This window comes from Hipposideros armiger, unplaced genomic scaffold (assembly GCF_001890085.2).
Source record: "Hipposideros armiger isolate ML-2016 unplaced genomic scaffold, ASM189008v1 scaffold_33, whole genome shotgun sequence".
NCBI lineage: Eukaryota > Metazoa > Chordata > Mammalia > Chiroptera > Hipposideridae > Hipposideros > Hipposideros armiger.
Genome location: NW_017731383.1, coordinates 1,934,554 through 1,951,530, shown reverse-complemented (window position 1 = coordinate 1,951,530; position 16,977 = coordinate 1,934,554). Strand labels below are relative to the sequence as shown.

The 16,977-nt window shown below is 47.2% G+C and overlaps 1 protein-coding gene across 1 annotated transcript in view; it reads left to right on the top strand.

Annotated features, from left to right (window-relative positions):
- Nucleotides 1-16,772: 16,772 nt before the first annotated feature.
- The window catches only part of CARD11 (caspase recruitment domain family member 11), a 97,778-nt gene continuing 97,573 nt past the window's right edge, over nucleotides 16,773-16,977 (top strand). Inside the window, exon 1 of the mRNA XM_019637396.1 lies at nucleotides 16,773-16,967. The gene's annotated coding sequence lies outside the window, so the exon portion shown is untranslated. The remainder of the gene's footprint in view (nucleotides 16,968-16,977) is intronic.

Sequence of the window (16,977 nt, the reverse complement as noted above, 5' to 3'; positions counted from 1 at the left end):
CACTGGTAGAAGGCTATTCCTGGAGCTCCACCCTCTGTCCTGTGTGTGAACCACGCTGGTGCCAGCAACCAGAGAGAGCGCCCAGAAGGAGTTGTAGCTGCTGCAATTTGAAGCCAGTGGTGGGTCTGTGTGTAGACACAAGGCATTCCAGGAGCATGTGGGCAGGGCACCAACCATGTCCGCTACACATACGAAAATAAATGAAAATCTCAACAGTGAACCCCCGACTAGGGCACAAAGCTGAGCCCACATTAGGGCTCTTCCAGTGAATAAGTCTGAAGGCCAAAGAGGGAGCTGAGCACGAGCCCACCGCTCAGCGTTACCCATGTAAACAGCACTGGTGGGGTAGTCACGCTGGTCAGACGCTTGCATCCATCTTTTCATTTACTGTACTGTCATTCTCCTCGGGGGAATGTATTTACTTCCTAGGGATGCCATCACACATTGCCACAAATTGGGTGACTTAAAACAAGAGAAATACATTCTCCCACAGCTCTGAGGTCATAAGTCCAAGATGGAGGTGCTGCGAGGCCCCCAAGAGAATCTGCTGTCCCTTCTCCCATAGCTCCTGGTGGTACCTGCAGTGCCTGGCATTCCTCAGCTTGTAGACACATCACTCTAATCTCTGCTCCTGTCTTCAAGTGGACTTTCTGGGGCACATCTCTCTGTGGCCTGTCCTCTTCTTATAAGGACACCAGCGCTGTATTGAGGGCCCATCTCATCTCATGATCCTTAAATAAGTACATCTGCAAAGACCCATTTCCAAACAAGTTCATGAATTTTGGATGGCCGTGAACTTGGGGGCACACCATTTAACCCTCTACACATAGTTTACTAGTACCTCCGTTTTTACAAATGAGGGAACTGAGTTTGCTCAGGGTCACAGAGCCAGTGGGTGGGAGATGGGTGATTCCAGCCTGGGTCTATAGGGCATCGAAGTGCTTGCACTTTCCCTGGGCCTGCTGTATGGGGGCCGTGGAGCAATTTGAAGCCTCTGAGAGAAGCGCCAAGCAAAAGTGGCTCAAGGAGGTGCAGGCACAATTCAGGCTCAATATTTGTTGCAGAACTGATATGACTATTCCCAAAGGGCCCAGAGACACCAGGCTATAGTCACAAATGGTGCATTTCTGTTTCGTGTCTACCTGATGGGGACTTTTGCCCTGGAAAACTGGGAGGGGAGAACTGACTGGCCAAGACCAATGGTCCATAGTTCGTGCTTGTGTCTGCTGCTGTTGTCCTTGGCATTGGGAAAACCCTGTAGCACAATCACTTTCCTATTTTATTGCCTTTTTAACCTGGTTCTCAAGCAGTTTCAAGTACACTGGAACATCTTTTATCCTTAATGGTCTGTCCTCCCGAAATTTATTTTTGGAAACAAATGAGTAAATAAAAGGAAACCAGACCCATCTTGATCCCAATAACTCTGAACCAGACAAACTTCCTTTTAAGTTTCTTTGCCGCTTCTATGGCTTTAACGGGTCTTATGAGTCATCATTCGCTGGCTCTCGCGGAAGCGTTTACGCAGAGCCATTCAATGGCACAAACTGCGGAGGCAGGTTGGGGTTCTTCACGGATATGGCCTCTGACCCTGCCAGCCCACCTCCTCCTAAGAGGGAAACACACACAGGCTCCGGGACTGTGAATTCACTGTAGCCTGGCTTTCAATCCCCAGACAATCATTTTCCACGCTTATTCTTATCTTTAGTCAAAAACAGAAAACACAAGGTTAAAACCTCAAAATCTAAAGGGAAAATCAGGGTCCCAGAATAACAATTAGTCATACCCAAACAGTGATTTCCACACACAGAAATGACAAACTCTCACCTGTGTTATATCACGTTAGCCACGGGACAGGGAGGAGACACAATGCAGCGCACGTCTGATGCTGACTTCCCAGAGTTAGGTCGGATTTGGCAGGTTAACTGTCCTCACTTCAGACTCCAGCCACAAGTCAGAAGTCCCCAGGCCACCTGCATTTCCTGCCATCTGACTACAGACTCAGGTTGGATAAGGCACAAGAGCAACGCCTAGAACTCAGGAAAGCACTGTTACCAACTATCACTTGTGTTATTACAAAGGATACAGACAATTAGGACCAGACAAAGAAAGAGACCCATAGGGCGAGTACTGAGAGACACCCAAAGACATGCTTTCATGTCCTCAGATGCTTCACACTGCCCCCACTTAGATCAGCCAGCCAAACCTCATCTGAGCTTCTGTGTCCAGAGTTTTCATTGGGTTTTCACCACGTAGGCATGATTGATTGGATCACTGGTCGTATGATTGAACTCGGTCTTCAGGAAAGAGCTGGCTGGGGGGATTCTGATGAGTGAGGGTTTTGGGAGCAGCTGGGGAATGGGGACAGGGAGAGGGGCTTTAGGACGTGTTCATGTGGGTCTTAAGGTGGACTCCCTGCAAGATGTTTGGAGACATGCATGATGTAGGAATGAAATTTGTTTGTATTCCTTTTGACTGTAGCACTGTGCTTTTAAATATCTTCTCCTTGCCGAGACTGAGCTGCAAGGCTCACCCTCCTAGGGTGTATCATGATTTTATCCATACATCAATCTTCTTTTTCTGATCGTCAACTTTTCTTCTTTCACGCGCCATCCTTATGTTCCAGGTGGGGCCGGTTCAGGTGCTTCAACCTCCAAGCACAGGCAGGAGAGTCATGTGCCAGGCCAGGCAGGAGCCCGAGGATGAGAGAGCAAAGGCCCTGGGGCTTTGGGGCTGGCAGTTTGGTCGTGGATGTTATCTTGCTCTTTCCTTTATAACTCTGTTCCTGCTGGTGCTGAGCATGACGCACAGGGTGGGAGGGTGAGACCACATCAACGAGACAGTGGAGCCTCTATTAGGAGTCAGTGGTCACGTTCTAATGACTGAACTTTCAGTCAGCGTCAGTTTCCTGATCTGCAAAACGGGGATTGACTCACACGGAGCACAGTCTGCAGAGGTAGACAGTCTGCAACCTTCCCCTGGGACCTGACTACCTCAGAGAGCACCCACTGGCTTCCCTTAGCAATATGTGTCTGCATTTGTGTGCCTAAGGATGTTTTCCAGACACTCAGCTGGTATATAAGTATCCAGCACCCTGATGCTATTCTAAGCCGTCCCCCAGGGTCCCCCCGTGGGACAGAGCTCACCAACCACACTGTGCTCATCTTCCCTTCCTGGCGTCGCTTCCCTCACCCCTACCAGTGTTTCCTGGGATCACCTCCCAAATAAACCACTTGAGAAATCCTGTCTCAGCGTCGGCTTCCAGGGAAGCCCAAACCAAGACATGAAGTGATTGTGAGGTGAATTGTGATCCTGTGTCAAGGGCTCGCAGGGCGCTGGCACTCAGGAAGGCGGATGACATATCAGGAGCGACCGGAACCTTTGGGCAGGCTGGATTCGGAGGGGAGGTTGCCGTTGGAGACAGTTGGGAGTGGTCCAGGTGGAAGGGAGCTGGTGGGTGACTCACCAAGATGGCACCACGCCGGGAAGGGAGAGCACCACCTAGGGCGGGAGGAAGAGCCAGGAGCGTCAGACATGGGCTGGCCATTGTCACCCAATGCAGCTGCCCGTCTCCTCATTCCCAGTGGGGATGGACTTCTTTCTCGAGGTCTTGGTCCCCTGGCTCGGTGCAGCTCTGTCCTCCTGGGGAAAGGGCAGGTGTAGCATTGTCCCCAAACCCCAGTTCACATAGGAAGGTGGACTCCTTCACCTAGACTGCATCTTTTTTTTCCCCTTTCTTTACTGTTGTTCCTGTTATTCGTATCACTTTGGTCATAAAGCCTTATTGTCATCAGAGCAGCATTTTATATCTATAAGCCGCCTTGCATCTGACACGCATCTGACGCTCACCAAAGACTCTGGAAACTTTAAAGAAGCCACACAAAGCCGTGTTGGGCCTCACCCTCGTGTCAGAGGCAAGTGTGGGGGCAGGGAGGAAGCCAATCACACACTCACCACCCTCACGGACTCCTCTCAACAAGCCAGTGAGGTAGGAATGATTGTCCCCATTTCACGGGTATGGAAAATAGCTCCCTGGCAGTGAATTGACTGGTTTCTCAGTTCGAGGTCACGTGCCCCAGACCTCACATTTCCATCGGGCTTCCCACACAGACTTGTGATGTTATCTGCACTTGAAGTATATTGACATAGTAGAAAGAAGACAGTGTTCCTTGTACAGCTGTGAACCTGCCAACACCAACCTGCAGAACGAAACAACGAACATCCTTTTAAAAGAACCCTCTAATCAACTTGGAAAAGCACAACTGTTTTGCACTGTGTTAAAAGAGTTCATTTCTTTCAGGAAAACATTTTAAACATGCATAATTTTGTAACTAGTTTTGAACATTGTCACATATTAAGAATAGTGGGAACTTCAAAAACGGAGGTGTAAAAATATTGTATTGTCTGTGTGGAAGTTGCTAAGTCTATCTTACAAGCTCTCTTCACAAGGAGAACAGCTGTGACTATGTGAGGTGATGAAGGTTCACTAAAATTGTGCTCATTTCACAATATAGACATATATCAAACCATGATGTCTTATAACTTAAACTAATATACTGTTATATGCCAGTTATAGCTCCTCAATAAAACCAGGGGGGAAGAACTTAAGTGAGATTCCCTAGGAGTAAACATCTCTGTGTTGTAAGATCATCACCAAACAGAAAAGTAAAAACAGCTCTCAGCTCACAGACTGTACGAAACAGCCTGCGGGTCAGATGGGGTCCCTGGGCTGCAGGTTGCTGACCCCAACTATCGCAGATGATGAGTTCTCAAGAAAAAATACGGAGATGGCCCGGCCTCTCCGACTCCTGAGAGACCTTCTCTCAGACCACTTCCTTTTGCCTTTTACTCTCTCTTGTGTTGGGGACCCTGAAGCAAAGATTCAAGGGCAAGTCACTTATATGGGGGGTGGTCTCAGAGCTCCCAACAGGGGAACGATGGAGTCAGGAGTGAGAGGGGAGCCGATGGGTAAAGGGTTTGCTATTGATCCAGTTACGTGGGGGCAGCTGGAGCCGGGCCTGCTGGGACCTCTGGGAGACAGGTGACACACGCCTCCGAGTTACCCTGTTAGACAGGAGAGCAACGTAGGGGCTGTCCCCCAGCTCCACCCGTTACTCGCTGAGAGCTGCTCCCTGCTGCTGCTCACTTGAGCCAGAGAAAGCCTCAGGTGGAGTCTCAGGGTGCCTACAGCTACAGCCTGGGGCCTCTGTACCCCGAGTGGTGAGACCCGGGGACGTGAGTGGGACACTGCCAGCTGCTTCAGGAGCAGGCTCTCCCTTATTCAGAGCGATCCTCCTCTTTCTCAATTAGCAGGCTCACGTAAGGAAACCATGTCCTCTCCGTCTCCCCCTTATCTGTGTGGAAAAAAATGAAACATTTAAAAATATAAATATTCTTGACAAGTCCGAGGATGTGAGCCCCTAGAGGGTAGGAATCACATAACTGGCATATAACAGTATTTTAGTTTATTAGGGTTTTTTTCTCTCTTTTTATTCAAACTACTCCTTCCAAAAGCTCAGTAACCAAAGCACGTTAACAGAACTTTCCACTCTGAGGTGGGCAATGAGAGGCGAAGGAGGCCAAGGCGGTGGCGGCAGGTCAGACGGCGTCATTTTCCCTTTCTGCAGAAAAGAAAGTGAAAGAACTGCAGCCGTGGCTCAGGGTCACACGCTGCATAATAGTAGAGCCGTGTCATTCTCACATGCCTCTGCTCACCCAGGGGTGTGCGGACAGCACTGCAGCCCCCATTGTCCTGTGTGCTCTGACCATGGGCCCCGAAAGCACTGTGGAGACAGAGCAGAGAGTGCCACGCAGTGTGTCCCCAAACCATCTCAGAATTAGAATTTTTGTGCTGCAAACAATACCCTCAGGAAAGCCAAAAGAAAACCCACAGAATGGGAGAAAATATTTCCAAATCAAATCTGATAAGGAACTTATATCCAGAATATGTAAAGAACTCTTACAATTCAATAATCAAATGACAGCCCCATTTTTAAAATGGGCAAAGGATTTGGATAGACATTTCTCTAAAGAAGACGTATGGATGGCCAATAAGCACAGTAAACAATGCTCAACATCATTAGTCATCAGGGAAAAGCAAATCAAAACCACAATGAGGTAACACTTCATATCCAACAGAGAGGCCGTGATAAAAAAGACAGACGGTAACAAGTGTCGGCAAAGAAATGGAGAAATCAGAACCCTCGCACACTGCTGGTGGAAACATAAAATGGTGCATCTGCTTTGGAAAACAATTTGGCAGGTCCTCAAAATGTTAAACATGGAGTCACTATGTGACCCAGAAATTTTATTCTTAGGTATCTACCCACAAGACATGGAAACATATGTCCACGCAAAAACATGTACATGAATGTTCATAGTCTTATTTGTGATAACTTAAAAGCAGAAACAGCAAAATGTCCATCAGCTGATAAAAAGTTAAAATGTATCTTTATAGGAAGGAGTACTATTTGGCAATAAAAGGAATATTGATACATACTGTAACATGGGTGAACCTTGAAAATATTTTGCTAAGTGAAAGAAGCCAGATACAAAAGTCATGTTGTATGATTCCATTTATAGGAAATGTTTAGAATAAACTAATCCGTAGAAACAGAGATTAGTGGTTGGCTAGGGGTAGGTAGGGGTGTGGGAGTGGGGGATGCAGAATGGCTGGCGGTGGGTACAACGTTTGTTTGGGGGTGATGAAAATGTGTTTAAATTGGGTTATGATGTGATTACACGACCCTGTAGATATACTAAAAGCCGCTGAATTGTACACTTTAAATAGCTGAACTTTATGGTATGTAGCTTCTATCTCAGCAAAGCTATTTAAAATAAAGACGTTCCTGAAGGTTCAAGATTGTTTGGCTCATTTCAAGCCGTTTTTTGTCTCCAGCCCCAGTGGCACCTCATACTCCTCTTTAAACAGTAGATTCCAAGTAAATGATAACAGCACAATGATTATAAACAACAAAACAGGACTTGAATTACCTCCTTTCTTCGATTCTTGTGGCCATTTGGGAATTTTATTTATTTTTAAATTTTAAAACGGTGAAACAGAGAGTGAATCATGAGCTGTATGTAATGATTTTGTTTGGTAAGTACAAGTTTTCATGCGTGAAATATCTTCCTGACTTTGAATAATGTCTTTAAAATTGAAATTCATCCTTTTTATACCTGGTCATTGTTTTACAAGCCAAAAACTAAAAAAAAAAAACAATAATTGTTACCGATTATTATGTAATTATTTAATTATTACATGAAATATTAATTATATGAAAATAAATTTGAAATACAGAGGAGATTGTTAAAAATGACCTGCTCCGGTCACATAGGCTTGAGGGACATGTCGCGAAGGGTGTAATGCCACACTTTGGAGAATCTGTACCCAGGGCGATCCATTCAGAGCCAATGAATCTTAATAGTTATTGATAAAATACTGATGTATTTCATGTTTCTAGTCAAGTACTTTAACACTGTCTGTGCTGTTTCCACATCAGAATTTAATCTCAGCGGCCCGGATACAAAAGCCAGTGCTGTACAGACTCCGTCACGGGCACATGTCGAGTGTGTGTGCTGGGTTGTCTGGTTGTTCTTGTTTTGTTTCGATTTTGCTGTGTGTCCTCTCTGGAGGTGCTTGCTGGGTGCCTCAGACAGTTGCCAAGTGGGTCCTTTCACCTTGACAGTACTTAGGGTACTTGCTCCATGGGTTTCTGTCGTGGCTCGGTACTTTGGGCTGAGTATTATTGAACCATATGGATTATTGCCAGCATTTGCTGCTGATGACCATCCGAGGGCTGTTGGTTCTCATTCTCATTTCCTATCACGGTTTTTCTTTCTTCAACACTTCCCATCTGACTTCCTCCTTCCCTCTCTCAATTCATCCTTTATTGCAGCTTGTCCAGTTTCTCCACATTCTTATACATTGAACCCAGCCATTTTAATATGAACATGTCAAATGGACACGGTTCTTTGATTAAGAAACTCAAAGGTCAGAAACACAAATCTTCCAAAAACTCTGTGCATGGTGAAGTTCCAAGCAGGAACTTCAGAATGTAAAACATTTGAAGGCTTAAGCCAAAGATATTAAATAATTGCATAGTCAAAAATGCATATACTTCTAAATAGTTATACATAACTGTCACATTTGGCCGATATGCGTACAGTGGCAGGTGCTTTCCACGCCAGTCATGGAGGGCTTGCTTCTTCCCTGGCTGGAGTGGTCTTGTGCACGCCATGCCCAACTGAACCTCAGGGAAATAGACTGAAGTGCATGATGCACATATGTACTGAGAGATGCCTCATAAAAACCCAGCAGTTTGAGAACTACTGATGTGTAGACAACCATGTTTAAAGTGGCTAATTCTACAAGCTACAACATTCATATTTTTAATGAGCCCTGACTTTCCTGCTCAAACATTGTATGCTAAAAACAGACATAACTCGGAGCCATTTAAATTGCTTGGGTGTTTCCAGTTGCTTTCTCTAAAAGCAAAGGGAGGGGGGGAAAGCAGTTGGCAGGCGTGGTGATTGATGGGCAGAGCTAACTATTTTCCATTTTTAAACAGGAGGACCTAAAGCAAATACTGGGCCACTCTTCACTTCTGTGTGGAGAGGAATGAACTCAGAGGTGATGGAGCACCTTTCGGGCCTCAGGTAACCCAGAGCGTTTTAAAGCCTAATCGGTTGCATGCTGGTAATACAGTTCCCGAAGACAAACAAAGCATCCATTATGTGCTCACTGCAGTAGCTCGCCGATTTCTGCTCATTACTGCGATTATTCATTATTTATGGGGAGCCCCAAGCACATACACCACACGGTAAAATGGATGTAATGTGCCAGTTACCCTGATGTTGATTCACTGAGAAAGAAAATGGTGGTCAAGTTTCAGACACTGTCATCTATCCCCCTTGCGAAGGAAAAAGAGGCAAGGCATAGCAGTCTGCAGTGAATGGGCGCATTCCACATCTTCTTGACACTTGCCTGCTGTACAAGATGGAGCCTCTATGGCCCAACGTGAGCCGCAGTCCTGGGCTGAGACCGGAAAGCCCTCGGTGCACAGCCCAGAGGCACCAGCATCCGCCGGCCATTACTGTGCACATTTCATGCAGAAATGCCTCCCCATCAGGACTGTGGTGGAGTGGATTTCAAGGTATCTTTCCCCCATGAGATATATAGACGGCTATCATCATATTTCATCGCTCGAGCAGCTGAAAACTGTTGAATGTATATTACCAGCCTCCAGATGGGAACATTTCCCTCCTGGATTTAAGCCATGCTTTCGGCAAGAATTTTTTTTTTTTTTTGAAGTCAAGGGTCATTTAAGGTGCTCAGCATACAGGAAAGTAAATGGACCTTTCGGTGGGTTGTTTTTTACTGGCATGGGGAAATGTAGACACATCGATGCCTTTCTGGAACTGTCTCCACATAGGGACATGACATGGAAACAACCTGAAATTAAGAGGAGTGAGCTTGAAGGGGCAGAGAGAGCAATAACGGCCTAAGAGTATAAAGTACGTAAAACATAATTAAGGGCCTAGAAGGTTCTGTTTTGCTCTTGATGCTATTTTGGGGCGTACTAATACATACAATGGCAGTGAGGTGTGGCATCTGGGAAAAAAGCAATATATTAATTCTCAGATCAATAGTTTGTGAAATGCCTTTTTGCTGTCCCAAGTGTGCGACTGTTCCACTGATAAGGAGTGATTTTCTTGGAGTTGAAGGCAGCCGACACAGGATAAGATTGCTCTCTCGGGGAGGGGGGGAGCAAAGGAGGGGCCATTTAAGAGACAGAACCACATCAGCCCTCCCCTCCCCCTTCCCACTCTCATTCCATTTTGCTCTCAGTGCAGTGCAGAAATGTCTCAAAACACGGCATTGTGACAGGGTCCAAGGCTTGGCTCTAGGTAAAGCCAGCTGCTCATTTGCACCTTTCTGATCTTTTGCCAGGGCTCAGGCAAACTCTTATAGCTGCTGTCTAGAGCTAACATTTTTCATGGGGAGGAAAATTGAAGTCGGGGGGGAGGGGGTTGTTGGTAGACATATGGAAACCTATTGAGGGACAACAGTGAGAAGGGGTGCAGGCAGAGCAAAGAGCTGACAATTTCGGGAATGAAACTAATGTAATGAACCACACCCAGCTCTGCAGCTCTGACACAGGTCTCTGCTGTTTACATCTGTTTTGTTTCTAAGATGCTGGTTCAGGGTGACCCATCTTGAGAGAAGCCTTGTTCCCCACGCCTCCCGCGGTGACCAGTGCAGAGCCCGTTGCTCAAGGGGCACCACGCCCTGAAAGCCCTTCTGCTCTCCTCACTGTCCTTCCTGAAAGCACCCCCTCCTGAAAACCACATGCACCCGGAATCTCTGCCTCAGCGTGTGCTTTGTCTCTGCTGAAACGGGGAAAGAACACGCAGGCATCTGTGTGTGGATGTGCGTGGGCACTGGGGACGGACGCCTCTCCTTTCCCGGTTCCCTGCCACTGAGGAGGGTGGGGTCTCCTGGAACTCTCCCAATGATTGGGCAGAGGGGACAGAGAGAGGATCCGGAGAGAACCAAACATGAGTTTGGGCTGCCCCCCAGAACCTGTGTGCCACCGCGTGTCCTGCAGAGGGAGGCCAGAGCCACAGGCTTTTGCAAGCTAGCCTTAAGCTCCCCGGTGACGTGCGCAGCGAGTGGGCGCCTGCTCCAGCACACGACAGGCTGCAGGTGCCTTCCTGCTGGGTGGAGACGATGGCCGACGCTCACTGAGGCCAACAGAGAGCAGACCAGGGGGCCTGCAGGAGCTAGGTGTTACCCACGCATGGGACCCAGCAGGCCAGAAAGACGTCATCTGACACCGAAGGGGCCCGCGGTCAGAGGCTCAGGACCCACGTTCCTGTGGATGTCCAGCTCCTATAAGCCACTCGTCCCTTCCCACACCCTCAGGTCCGTCTTGGGGGGAAGCAGAGGCGGCAGCCAAAGGAGAAACTAAACAGTTTGATCCCTGAACCCTGCGAGGCCCCCCAGTCACTGGATGGGGCTACATTTTAAGGCAGGTAGAGCTCAAAGTTTCATTTGTCCTGTTAACAAGGAGGAGGCACCCAGAGGAAGACCTCCAGATAAAACAGAGGTTTTCGGTGGTGTGAGGGACCCTGTGACCCCACGTCCACAGGTCATGGGAACTTGAATGTGGGAATTCAACTGATTCTCTCCCTGGGTTTTATGGTTCAGGGCCCCCTGCCAACACCCTCTCCTGCAGAGATCATTTCTTTTTATTATTAAAGAATTACATGGATATAGAAATATACATTTTCTAGTATAGAAGGACGTCGTGTGAAGAGCCGATACAACCATTTGGCCCTTCTCTCTCCTTTCCTAGTTCGACGCCTTAGTGATGACCACTTTTGACCAAATAAGACTTTCAGATGAATCTGGCATCAAGCTTAGTAAAATCCAGTCATTCCACAGCCATTTTCAGCTGCTTTGGTAGCGAGGCTCTTTTCTGGACAGGCTCTGCCTTCCCTCGGCTCTTCTTGTCCATGGTTCTCGTGGATTCGTGTCCCTCTCTCTTCCATCCAATGTCTTCCTCACCTTAGATTTCTTTTTCACGCGGTTGTAGTGCATTCTCAAGTAATTCGTTTCTTGGCAAGTGCTTGGGAAGTAAATTTCCCAAAGTCCCTGCATGTCTGAGGATGTGTTTATTCTGCCCTCGTGCTTGCTGCATAATCGGGTTGAACACACAACTCGACGTGTGAAGTACATTTCCCTGAGAACGTGGGGCCATCAGCTCTCCCCCTCCGTGCTGCCGGCAGAACCCTGGACCCTGTCTCACCCTAAGCATCAGCATGCATGTGTGGGCCTCGCTGAAAGAGTCTGGGGTTCCCATCTCCCATCCTTTTTCCTTCCGCCCTGAAATTTCATGAGGCTGCATCCAGGAGCAGATCTTTCATTATTCATCACATTGGTTCTCTTGGGCCCTCCCATCATGGAGAACCATGTCTCTCTTTGGCTCTGACAAATACTATTATCATTTCACGATGAACTCCTCTTCCACGTTCTCTTTTTCTGCCTGGACTCCTTTTCTAAATGCACACTAATTTTGTTCGAGTTTACCATTTATGGCTCAACTCTTCTCTCACACTTTTTCATTTCTTTGTGAGTTTTATTTCATTCTGGCTTTTCGGCCTCGGAGATACACGTGACAGACACCTTTCTCCATCCCTTCTATTGAATTGTATTTATTTATTCTGTTATTTTGGCAAGCGCATTTGGAATTTCCATGAACTGTTCCTTTATTCAGGCCTCCCATTTCATCGCAATCCGCTCTTATTTTGTAGGTGTGATTTCTGCTTGAATCTCTCCGAGGAGACTCATTAGAGGGTTTTTTTGGGATCCTGTGCCCCACTGCTTCCCCAGTGTCATCCGTGTCCTCCCCACTCATGGGAGACAGTCATTCTGTGTTCATCTAAGTCACACTCTTTCAAGCTCTGGTTTCTGGGTGGGCTCTTAGGGAACATGGGGCTCCTCGCCTGGCTGTCCTTCCTCCAGCGCCGCGCTGCACACAGCCTGGCCTGGGACCCACGTCCCTGCGAGCACCCATCCTCGACAAGCTAAGAACAGAGATGAGACTGAGCATTTAGAAACTTTTACGATATTCTGACATTGCCATGATAACCAGGTGTATCAGCGGGCTTGTATCTTGAATACCTGTTTTTAAATTCCTCTTTCTAGTACTTCATTTTTATTATATTTTATAAAAGTATCAGTCCATAACAGATTAGAACTTTTTTTAAGTGGTGGGTTTGGTGGGTATCTTTCACTACAGCTAATCAAGGGCACTGCTTTAGAGGGTCCAGGCAGAGAGGGCCCCGCGTGTAGACAAGCTGCCCCTTTGCCAAATGTCACTTGAGGGGGGGTCTCCTTGGGCCACTGTCCCCATTCTGAGAGCCCTTGACCTTTGGCTGGGGTATAAGCTGAAGCCACACAGTGGAAGGTTAGGGGAGGAAGTGCCCGGGGAAGTCATTCCACAGTCAGCCCTTCCATCCATCCATCCATCGGTCACTCAGCGGTGGCCATGCCACTCCTGTCCTCTCACACACACAGCAGGTCTGAAGCATCAGCGGTAGAGAACATTCCCATCTTGGCTGCCCTGCTCCCCTTCGTGCTCTGAGCTGGGCATCTGCGCACCTGCCTCTGTCTCTCTGTTGTACGTCCAGTGTCCTCGCTCGCTTGCTCTCTGGGTACCTCTGTTAGCTTCCCACCCACTGTCCTTTGCTGTCATTTTAGTAGGTTTTCAAAAGAGCAGGCAATGGTTGGCCTTTAGTTCACTGTCTTGAACCAGAAGTCCTTCTTCAAAGACTTTTAAATCACCTTCGCTCTGGGGTCACAGAGGGATCAATGCCTGGGCAGGAGGGAGCTTTCTCGGCGATGCTAATGGTCTATAGTATATCAACACTGTCCCATAAAAATGTAATGTATGATTTAAATTTTTCTAGTAGCAACATTAAAAAAGAAACAGATGAGATTCATTTTAATAATATATTTTATTTAACCCAACATATCTGGAATATTATTTCAACAATCAATATCATAATTATGAATGGGGTGTTTTGCATTCTTTTTTATGGAGGGGTTCAGAACAAGACATGCCACTTTGGCACATGAATTATTTTGAGCTGAAGGCCGTAGAGACCCTGCTGGCTCATGAGAAATATTTACCTCTCCCTTAAAGAATTTAAATTAGGGGCCTTGCCCATAATAAGAGTTATCACCAGAAATAATTTCTTATGACCTATCTGTAGGGAAGGTCCAACTTCTAACCAGTGGATATCTGCTCTTCTTATCATCCTGCAATGACTTTCCTCACCTCTCAAGCCTCATGGTGACTTACTTCATCCCTAGCTCAGAATGTCACCTATATTTCATTTTCCCTGTCTGTCTCTGAACCGCTCATGCATGTGGGTCTCTGACTCATTCATGTATGTGGAGTTCCCATATGTACACATGTAATTTAATTTGGTCATTTTCTCTTGTTACTCTGTATCATGTCTACTTGATTATTAGCCCATCCAGAAGAACCTTGAGGTTGTAAAGGAAAGTTTCTTCCTCCCCCACATTTATATGCCATGTTTTCAAAATCTGGTACATCTTTTATACTTTTAGTACCTCAATTCAGACACTAAATTTTCCTTGAAAATATGTTACCTATATTTAGATTTTGTAAAATTTACAGTTGAAAAGCAGATTAATATACAGGTGCTCCTGACCTTGTGATGGACTTACATCCCAATAAACTCATCATAAATTGAAAATATTAGGTCGAAAGTGCATTTAATACACCTAATGTAACAAACATCATAGCTTAGCCTCTCCTACAGTAAACGTGCTCAGAACATTTACTTAGCTTAAAATTGGGCAAAAGCATTTAACACAATGAATACACCATAGAGTATCGGTCGTTGACCCTCATGATCGTGTGGCTGACTGGGAGTTGTGGCTTGTCGAGACTGTCATGTTAAATATCGCTAACCTGGGAAAAGATCTAAATTCAAAATCTGAAGTACTGAATGTGTACCCCTTTCACACCATCATAAAGTCAAAAAGTTGTAAGTGTACCCATCATAAGTCGGAGACGATCTGTACTAAAATTGTTCCCAAAACATAACCTAAAAGTTTTCCAGTAGCAGAGTCAAGGGTCAGTTTTTAGATATAAACGAAATAAAATCAAATGAAATTTAGAATTTCGTTCCTTATTCACACCAGTCACATGTCAAGCGCTCAATAGCCAGGCGTGGCGAGTGCCTGCCACACTGGACCACACAAGCCTCTATCTTCATGGAGGTTGGGGTACATGATGTGTGCAGTTGTAAAAACTCATTCAATGATACCGGTAAAATCTGTGTATAAATTTTACTTAATAAAAAAACAAAACTCTCTAGTTAATATGTATGAGAAAGTATTAAAAGGTGAAATAAATATACTGATTTCTTCAACATACTTTGAAATGCATTTTTAAAAAATTAAAAATGAGGATCAATGACCAGAGGGCTACACGGATTCATATGCTATGGATTCATAGCAAACATAATAAAATGTTCGTTGTGGAATCGGGTAGTGAGATATATGGGTGTTCACTGTACAGTTCTTCTAACTCTTCTGGATGTTTTAAAGTTCTAGTAAGTAAGACATGTCTTCAGTAAACTATACCTGCATGTGCTACTATTGCTTAATGTCAGAAACAGGCTGTCGAGTGCAAGAAACCAGACCCCAAAGAGAACCTATATATGGCTCCATTTATATAGTTTTTTAAACTTCATAGTCAATAGGTCAGGCAAAACTGATCTATGCTGTTAGTGGTCAGAATGTGGTTATCCTTGGTGGGTGGTGACAAGAAGGGGGCAGAAGAGGAGGTTCTGGGGTGCAAAGTTCTATGTTTTGAGAAGGGTGTGGGTCTCACGGGTGTGTTCGCTTTGTGAAAATTCCTCAAGCTCTGAGCGGAATGTGTGCACTTAACGGTCTGTGTGTGTCAGCCGTCAGTTTGTTGTTTTAAGGCATGCCTATGCTTCACCCCTTGCATGAAGGAAACCAGAGCTCGCCCCCAAAACCACTCTGCCTGATTTAAAGGCTTTGCCCAGTGCAAGGGAGGCTCCTCCCTGGGCCTGGCAAGTCACTGGGGACGGAGGACTTGCACGCTGTGGGGCCATGGATTTATTTTAGGAACTGTCTCTCTTTGCAGTTCTTGATTCCGTTTTTGGAACATGCTTTGCAGAAAGCCATCTCATGTCTCCCTTGGTCCCCAGCCCCTGGGCATCAGTACAACCGTACTACTCAAAACGCCTCACGACTTCCAATTCCCCTGGGCTTGGCCCACAGGCCACGCGTTACCTTCGCGCTTCGCTGTCTCGTTTAGAGAATGGCTTTTCCTCCAGCTCTCTTTCCTCGGAGAGCTTAAAACAGGAAAAGGAGGGTATGCTTCCTAGGGAGAAGCAAGAGAAGAGAGTGGCAAACTGAGGCACAGTAGAACGGGCGCTGCAGGGCTGGGGACATGGTGGCAAATCTGCAGTGGGAAGACTAGCACCCAGGATGCTCTGGAGGTGCCAGTTCATCCAGATTTTTAAGTTCACGGTTCAGATAAACCTTCCGACCTTGCCACCCACACAGCACTTGTGAAAGAGCGGCTCACCCAGGGCCCTACCTACTGTCACAGCTTTGGGGGATAAGTTACTAAAATGAGGACAATCAGAAATCACAGTTTCTCTTACAAGCATAGGTCACTCGCTGGGGAGTGGGTGCACAAGGAAGATACAGGCCCCCTCTGTCACCAGGAAGTGTCCAGGAGGGGCCTGCTGACCCCAGCCAGCACCAGGAAGCTTGCAGAACAACGTCTGAGGCAGGGAAGAGGCCTGGGGGTGCCCAGGGCTGCAGGGTGGCTCCCCGCCCCGCTGTGGGACTCCTCCCCCAGGAGGTGCATCCCTTCCCAAGGCCTTGCCTAGGCTCTGGCAGGTTCTCAGAGCTGGATGGGGCTGACGTCCTCAGACTGGGGCCCAGCGTCCCCCGCCTGGGGCAGGTGGCATGGCAGCCAGGGTCGGCCTGGGTCTCTCCCACTTCCCATCCCCACGCAGGGCCCACCCCACCACACCCACCTCCTTACCACCATCCTCCCAAGGCCTTGGACCCAAACCCCGCCTCTCCCCCTCTTCCTTATCTCTTTTTCTAACCTTTTGCATTTTTTGTCTCATTTCCTGTCGAGTTTTGCATTTCCCTCCCCCGCCCCTCCCAGCCTGTGACACACTTTCTCTCCTTTTTTCTCTTTTGCCTCCTCTGGTCTTCAGACTCCAGCCGGGAGGCGCGCAGCCCCTCTTGGCCCTGCAGCCCCTGGACGGGAGAGAAGGTGAGGGCAGCGGGGACTGAGGGCCTGAGCACCGACAGAGGAAGCCGGCGGCCTGCGCGGAGGAGGCGTCCAGGGGCTGACAGAGCATGAGCGCCCCAGGTAGGTGCGG